Here is an 8305-nt window from a genome sequence, read left to right as displayed (position 1 = left end):
TAAACCTCGGACATTCCAACTTAAGAGTTTCATTGTTGTCGACTGGCATGGTTCTGCAGGCTTGCCAATAAAGAAACATTGACTCCACTTGAAGATAGATTCTTGATTGAACGGCATGAGCATGCCGTGGACGTTTCGCACCATCGGGTTTCACAATGGGATGATATTCCTCATGTACAGTCATATCAACATCAGTCACCAAAATAGGCTTCTTAGGTGGTACCACTATATATCAGGGAGCACTTCTTCCCCCATATACGAAACTTCTCTTCCAACTTGTCCTTCCGAGTTCGGGTTCCCTGCAGCAGGGTGCTCCTATAACCAAGGGCTTGATGATGAATCTTGTTGTATTGGAGGTGCCCTTAGGGAGACATCCCATTGAAAGATCTAATCTTTCTTTTCATGTAACACTCGAAAAGGGAAAAAACCTTCACCATGGCCCAGTTTGCCACAGATGAAACAAAACAACCTTAACTTCTCATATTGAAAACTTGCATATACCTGCGCACCATTCGGTAGTGCCAACTTTTTTCGCCGTTTTAATGGATAACGAATATCGATTTTCACTCTAACACTCATGCAGCCTCTATAGCCGAGAGACACCCCTTTCGCATCATAAGCTATGAATTCTCTAATAAAGTTGCCCAGTTGTACCGCAACCGTTTCAGATATAAACCCTACAGGGAGATCATTGATACGTATCCAGAATTCTGCAAAGTTTAGGAGAATTGTCTTCGGGTCCTCTCCCTCCACAAGCCTATGCATAACCAATAGATGTGCGTTAAAATACCAAGGTCCTTCATTGACTATTCGTTCAATATCAACTTCATGGTAGAGACAGAATAGGTAGCGTTCATCATTTAGTTCCGTGATAGAGATCCCACCGATCGGGTGCCATACATTTACCATCATTGTACGCATTGCCTGAAAATTGATATTGCTAGAGGTCAGGAACAAACCAATAGATCGAAAGATACTATTTCGTTTTTGTTCAGGCTCTTCAAAAGAAGTATCGCCTCTTCCTCATCTTCCAACCGTAACCCTTCCAGATGCTGATTGAGATCGCCCATCACACCGTCACCAAGAGATTGCTGCTAGAAAAATCAACAAGAAAACACGAGAAAACAGTAACAAGGGGAAAACCCTAATAAAACAGCCGCACAGCAGAGACAAAACAAGGGTAAAACCCTACAAATAATTATAAACGATTAAATATATTTAAAACTTTTAATTATTAACATGTGGAATTATAAAACAATTAAATTTTAATTTTATTATAAATTAATTATCATATTATTAAATTATATTAATTATCTTTAAAAGATTATGTAACATATCAAATTAATAAAAATATTTTTTATTTAATTTATTAATTATAATTAATTTAATTTTAATATATATTTTAATATTTTTAAATAATAAAAAACATTTTTTTAAATATATAAAAATTCAAAATTTATTCTTGACATCATTATTTTATAATTAAAAAATCATAAAATTTATACTATCCAAATCTATTCCCAAATTATCATCCTATATAATAATGACTAATCTAAAATATAAAGGGTACAAAAGTAAATCCAGCAACACAATCCTTCCGCTTTCTCTCCATTCATGTACGCCAAGCTTACCACCTCTGCCTTTTTTCCCTCTAAAACAGCTTCCTTCCATGGCCGAATCTAAACGAAGTTAATTTTTATTTTTATTTCAAAAGTTAAAATAAAATCTGGAGTTTCATAAAATGGCCTCAATCTCTACTTGCCTTACTCTATCACCTCACTTTCGTCTCCTAACTTCAAAACCCTCAGTTTCTCTCAATTCTTCGGGAATCCGACCACTAAATTCTCCCTCAACGTACCCGAGAAAATCCTTGAATATTTGGAGATCTAGGGTTTCGGTTCCGGTCATTAAGGCAACTCTTGATGTCGGAAGCAATGCGATTAGGCCTGGAGGTGCGGTCGAGACTGATAAGTTACCGTCTGATGTGAGAAAACGAGCTATGGAGGCCGTTGATGCGTTTGGGGGAAGGGTAACTGTTGGAGATGTTTCGAGTAAAGCTGGGCTTAACTTGAATCAAGCTCAAAAGGCTCTTCAAGCACTGGCTTCTGATACTAATGGTTTCTTGGAGGTATTTTTTTTTTAATTTTCGATTTCATATCACTTCCATAAATTTTATCTATTTTAGGGTTCTTTTTGCGTGGAATTACTTTTTCAACCGGAATGCCTACGTAGATTATGAATTGATCAAATTCATATGCGTTTTGCTTTGCTCGTTCAAACACACACACATACACACACACACAAAAGTCGATTTTTCTTTCCGATTGAGGCTAAATGGATGTAGATGTGGTCTGGAAGTGATCTCCAATACTTTAATTCCGTTTATGAATCTGCTATACTAATATGCTCCTTGTTGTTGGTTGTTGGACTTAAGGGACTTTCAATAGAGGTTACAGTTTGAACACTCAAATGGAAAATGCATTTTTGTTTACTAGTTTAATTAATTAATATATGCCATAATTAAAACACATGGTTTCGTTGGAGTTTAAAATGTTAATTTTGAGAATTCTTGCTGCTATGTTTTTCAGTTCTATTTTGTGGATAACTATATGTTGTCTATAATTATACTGGATGTCTGGCGTTATCTCTCTGCTAAAGCGATATGGAGCCAGCCTGTGTTATTGACTTATTCTGCAGGCGAGCCTTTGCTGATCTTTGTATGGGATTATCATGTTGTTTCTTGGAACTTGTTCTAGTATTAGAATGTCTATTTTTAGTATCTTTGAAGTTCTTGGTTTGTGAGTACCATTGTTTTCAAGATGGGTTTAACAGGTTTCAGATGAAGGTGATGTCCTTTATGTCTTTCCAAAAGATTATCGTGCAAAACTTGCTGGCAAATCATTTAGGATTAAATTTGAACCTTGGGTTGATAATTCAAAGGTGAACTTTCTTTACTGTTTTTTAGGCTAAGGAGTAAAATCTTTGACGTAAAACAATATGGTCAATAATCTAGTCTTTCTCTTGCTTGGCAGGCTGCACTTGAATATATAGTTAGAGTTTCTTTTGGGACAGCACTTATAGCTTCAATTGTTCTTGTTTATACAACAATTATTGCCCTAATAACAAGTAGAAGGTACCTACTATCCTTGACCCTTTGGAATTGTTATAACAACATAATTCTGCCCCTGAGGACCAGCTGTTGTTGATAGCAAGAAGCTAACAACATGATTTGGTGACAGCGATGAAGACAATCGAGGAAGACGAGGCAGATCATATGACACTGGATTCACCTTCTACTTAAGTCCTACTGACTTGTTTTGGTAATACATTTTAGATTATGGAGAAATCTATCAGTGCTTTACTGTAACAGGCTGTTAATTATAGTTTGGAATTGTCACTGATAGGGCCAACAAGAGCTGCTGAGTGCTGATAGACAAAATTAAGTAAATAAACTTGGGTCTTAAATTAACTTTGTTTGCTGCATTGCTGTAGAATCAATAAACAGTTTGTATTGTGCTAGGAATTCTGTTATCCATGTTTGGGTACATCCAATAGTTTTATATTTATTTTGATTCATTGAGTAAATGAGATTAGACCATCGAATCATCATATTTTATGCTATAATCTAATGTTAAAACATATTGCCTCTGTAATCTGTATTCCTTTCATATGTTCAAACTCTTACATAACTTCATTCTCTGATTTAAATTTTTTAAGGTACTGGGATCCATATTATAGGAAGCGACGGCTACGGACTGATAATGATGAGAAGATGAACTTTATTGAATCTGTAAGATATAAGATATGAAAATAAACATATGGATCATGAATGGTTTTACACTCAAGAGAAAGTTTAGTTCATTTGTGACTTTTTTAGGTTTTCTCTTTTGTGTTTGGGGATGGTGATCCAAATCAAGGAATTGAAGAAGAAAGGTGGAAGTTGGTAATACTTCAACACTAAGTTTTCTGGTCAATGGGTGAAACATTTAATTCCATCTTTTTGACAGTAGTTTTTCTGGTTATTAAGTGTTCTATTCTCCCTAAAAAGTTTCATCATTTTCCAACCAAAATTTGCAGATTGGGCAGTACATAGCTTCTAATGGAGGTGTTGTCACAGCTGAAGAGCTTGCTCCGTATCTTGATTTACCGACCTCAAATGGAGCATTGGTATAACTAAAAATTAAATTCAATCTTAATCTAGCTTGTAATTAGCATGCAAATTATTCTTTCAAGTTTCTTTTAGAGCTAGTATATTGTTCTTTGCCTTGAATTTGCAATATTTTCTCTCACAATCACATTTGTTTTCATTCACTCTTTGAATTGGTTAAAACAATATAACTATGCTTGGTCTTTCATTGAGCACCTAAACAAAAAAATTATTAAATTGTCTCATTAGATCTCAGATATTTCTTTATTCTCGGTTGCTTGCGTACTTTGCTATCATAAATAGTTCGCAGTTGTAGATGCTGCTTATGTAATAGCATTGATTATGGTCATCATGGTTGTGAAATTTCTCTATCTTGCTCAACTTTCACTTAAATAATTAATCATAACTAACAACTCTTCTATAATATATTTGAATTATTTATCACGTTACCTTTAAAAATGATAAAAACTAAATATATAATAATGCCTTATAAGTGCTTCATATAATGTCCAAAAAGCTTCAGTATCAGTATTATTCTGGTTTCTCCTTTTAACCAAATGCTTAAAACTCGTTGGAGAATATTCCAAATTCTCTCTGTTGAAAACTGTTTGAAGTTGTGGCTTTTTTCATTTCAAATTATTTATCAATGGGTTGTTTTTACTAATTACTTTTTTCCTTCATCATCCAAGGCGTTTATATTTGTTTCCACTTTTAGTTATTTGAACTTCTTTCCTGATCAATTGCAGGGTGATGAATCATATGTCTTACCTGTTCTTTTGCGGTTTGATGGCGAACCAGAAATAGATGAAGAGGTATGAAGAAACAATTTCTATTCATTACATATAATGCTTATGTGTGTCTGTGTAATATGATAAATTCCATTTATTGTCACTTTAAAATGTAATTATTTGAAACTAACAATTTTGATATAAGGTACCAATGTTTAATCTTGTGTCCCTTAGACCAAGACTTAGTCTGTATACCATTACAAATTCCATTTATTGTCACTTTAAATTGTAAATATTTGAAACTTCTGATTTTGACATAAGGTACCAACGCTTGATCTGTGTCTCTGAGACCAAGAATTGTGTCATCTCATGTTTCATTTCTGAAAAGAGTTCCTGCTCTTATGAAGTGTAAAATTATTCGTGTAGGGAAATATTCTGTACAGGTTTCAGTCTTTGCAGCGGACAGCTTCTTCTCAGAGGAGTGGAAGGAAGGAATATGTAGGAAGAAGATGGAATGATTGGGTTGGGGGAATTGAGAATTTTTTAAGGAGAAGAAGTGGCAATTTAGGTTCTCCTCTTTTTCTCTATATTTGTGTGTTTTATGTACCACTTTTATGTGGTAAGAATTGTTCTGTTATGGAGTTTATTTGTATTGATAAGCATTTGTTTTGCAGTAAAACAAGCTCATCAGAGAGAGCACTGGTCATTGGTTTGGGTGCGATTAACCTCTTTGGAGTTATTATTCTTGGAGCAATGTTAAAGTAAAGTCCTCTCTCAGTGTTATTTTCGATCTGTGCTTATTTTGTCTCTCTAATGGTGCTGCTTTTATTCCCGTTTGAAGAGATGCTGCAGTTAGATCAAGTGGATTTATTAATTTTGTAATGGACATATTTCCTCTACTTCAGGTGTGATTCGATGTCTCTCTTATATAGATAGGCTGATTGAACAGAAGGTTTTAACTACAGTTAAAAGTAGGTCATTATGTGTTTCACATTTTCTTCTTGAATGAAATGTGCATTATGATGCATAACAAGGTTCTTCCTTCTCTGCACCCATGTGGTATTCTCTTAGTATCTGGATTTGATTCTCTATCAGCTCCGACACAACAGGTTACATGTTTCGACATGATGAGAGGATGCCCAGAATCACTATAATGTTTTTTTTATAGGAATAGATGGCCTCATTAAAAACCTCCCTCTTAGAGGTCCTTTACCATATGGTAAGAACCAACTAGCGGAAGGAGGAAAAGAGTGCCAGACTTTATTGATTGCAAAAGAATTACATAGACTAAAAACAGTCCTACAAGATACATAAAACTTAAACACACTGCTAAAAATTATAACTACTGAACGCCACAACTCGCTGAAACAACAAATCCCATCACCCAATCCCCTCCTTTGCTAACTTATCAGCCTCGCAATTACAGCACCTCGGAATCCACCTCACAATAATCTCTTTCGCAGACATTGTAGAAGCTATCTCCTTAACTAGATTAGTAAGAAAAGTAGGGACAGTTGCTTGATCTTTCAACCATTCCACTGCTAGTTTGCAATCAGATTCCACAATTAACCTTCCCTTTGGTGCCCATTCTGAAGAAACAAATAAATCTATTCCTTTCTTGATTGCTTTCAACTCTGCTACGATGATAGGAGTATGACCAACATTTTCTGAAAAAGAAATCAGCTTTGTCCGATTCCAGTCTTGAGAGAATCACTATAATGTTACAGGCGCATGCACTTTGGTTTTGTCTTTTAAAATAAGCTTCAAGTTCTGAGGTCCTGATATCTGTCCAATATAAAAGCATACCTGTTTATTATTATTGTAGACCAAAGTTACAAAACATGGAAGTCTGTTGCTACTTGGTTCTAGATACAGCATGTAGAAGTAAATAAAAGTTTAGAATTGCTCTGTTTTTTTGGGGGGGTCTGTGAAGTATTGTGAAAGTGGTTTACTATTATTAAAACTATAGAAGATTGAAAACTCAAGTTTTTCCCCATGTTTAGAAGGGAATTTGCTTCTGCTATTCTTTTTCAAGATCTATATAAAGCAATTGTTCTGCAGATCTATGCTGGTTCTTTCTTTGCAATTCCTTTGCTTCGGTGGTTCTTCATTCGTAAAAGGAATACTGATATAGAGAAGAGAAACCAGATGAGAAAACGGTTTGCTCAAGAACTTGAATCGCCTGATCTTTCATTGAGGCGGAAGGTAATCATCTTATCACCTCACCTGCATTTGGATATTTTAATCAAGTTTTAGGCGGTGTTTATAATTTCCGGTCGAAGAAGTAGCTATATGCCGGTACTCTCTTCTATAGGCAATTGCAAATTTCTAGTTTGGAATCAATTTAAGACACAAATTTTCATCAATGCATATAATTTATTTGCAATTCTTTCCTGATTTATCTTCCTATATACAAAAATCCCATTGGATCTCTAGTATGCAATTTCTGCATGATTGCATCTCTATGTGATCTTGCCTTCTTGGTATGAATAAATAAATGGAATCAGGATCCCTAAGACATCACCGATGCAAATGCTGGAATATTACCTATTACAGTTTTACCTTTGCATGTTTGAATCTTTTTCCTATTAGACTAGTTTTAGTTAATGATGTTAATCTTGTATGATACCGTCCATTGATTTTAAAGTAGAAATTCTTGGTTTCCTTGTATAAGATGTGCACTGGTAAATCTTTTCTTGTGGAATAATCTTCATTTATTTTCGGTATATTCTCCAGCTACTAAGTGCTCGAGATATGGCACAAAAAACCGTCATAGGACCAGATCGCATTGTGTATAGTACTGACAGAGACTTGGTTGAGCAAGATTACGAGGCAGGAGAGTGGGATAGAAGATTCCGAGAAATTGAGAAGTCGGAATAAGAAGAGCCTGTATGGACTATGTATTCAATATTTACATTGCTTCAGGCTGCTCAAGTATCGGAGCATCCTTTTATGAATCGATTGGACAGTCAACGGAAGCTTTCGCGTTGAAACTGTTGATATACCATTGATGAAAGGCAATTCTACAAAAGAAAATCAGTAATCTGGCTTGGATGCTGTCTGGAATAGCTGAAGGGGGTAAATAATATTTGCATTTTTCACTAAATTCTCTCGCACTTCCTTTTAGATTTACAGAAGGTGAAATCCTCTTCTATTCGTTTTCACCCATTTGAAGGTAAAAGTTATGGTGTGTTCTGTGAACTGTAAATGATACATCTTGTAAACAACTACACAGTTTTACAGTGTTGAGACTAGAAGAGATCAGTGTATACTGCTACTTTATAAGAATGTTTTGGGTCTTCCATATATATTGTAAAAAGTAAAATCATGAGAACTTTATTACTTAATGCTATATTAAGGTTAAATGTCCTAAATCTTGGTGAATCACCTTGATAACTCAAAAGGATTAAATGTACCGTTGCCCCCTAAA

At 34.9% G+C, this 8305-nt stretch overlaps 1 pseudogene; it reads left to right on the top strand.

The window, feature by feature from the left end:
• The first annotated feature begins 1619 nt into the window (after positions 1-1619).
• On the top strand, positions 1620-8019 carry LOC120211768 (annotated as a pseudogene).
• Positions 8020-8305: the final 286 nt, after the last annotated feature.

This window comes from Hibiscus syriacus, unplaced genomic scaffold (genome assembly GCF_006381635.1).
Source record: "Hibiscus syriacus cultivar Baekdansim isolate YM2019G1 unplaced genomic scaffold, ASM638163v2 tig00109983_pilon, whole genome shotgun sequence".
Lineage (NCBI taxonomy): Eukaryota > Viridiplantae > Streptophyta > Magnoliopsida > Malvales > Malvaceae > Hibiscus > Hibiscus syriacus.
The sequence above is the reverse complement of the archived record's forward strand: the minus strand, read 5'-3'. Positions and strand labels throughout refer to the sequence as shown.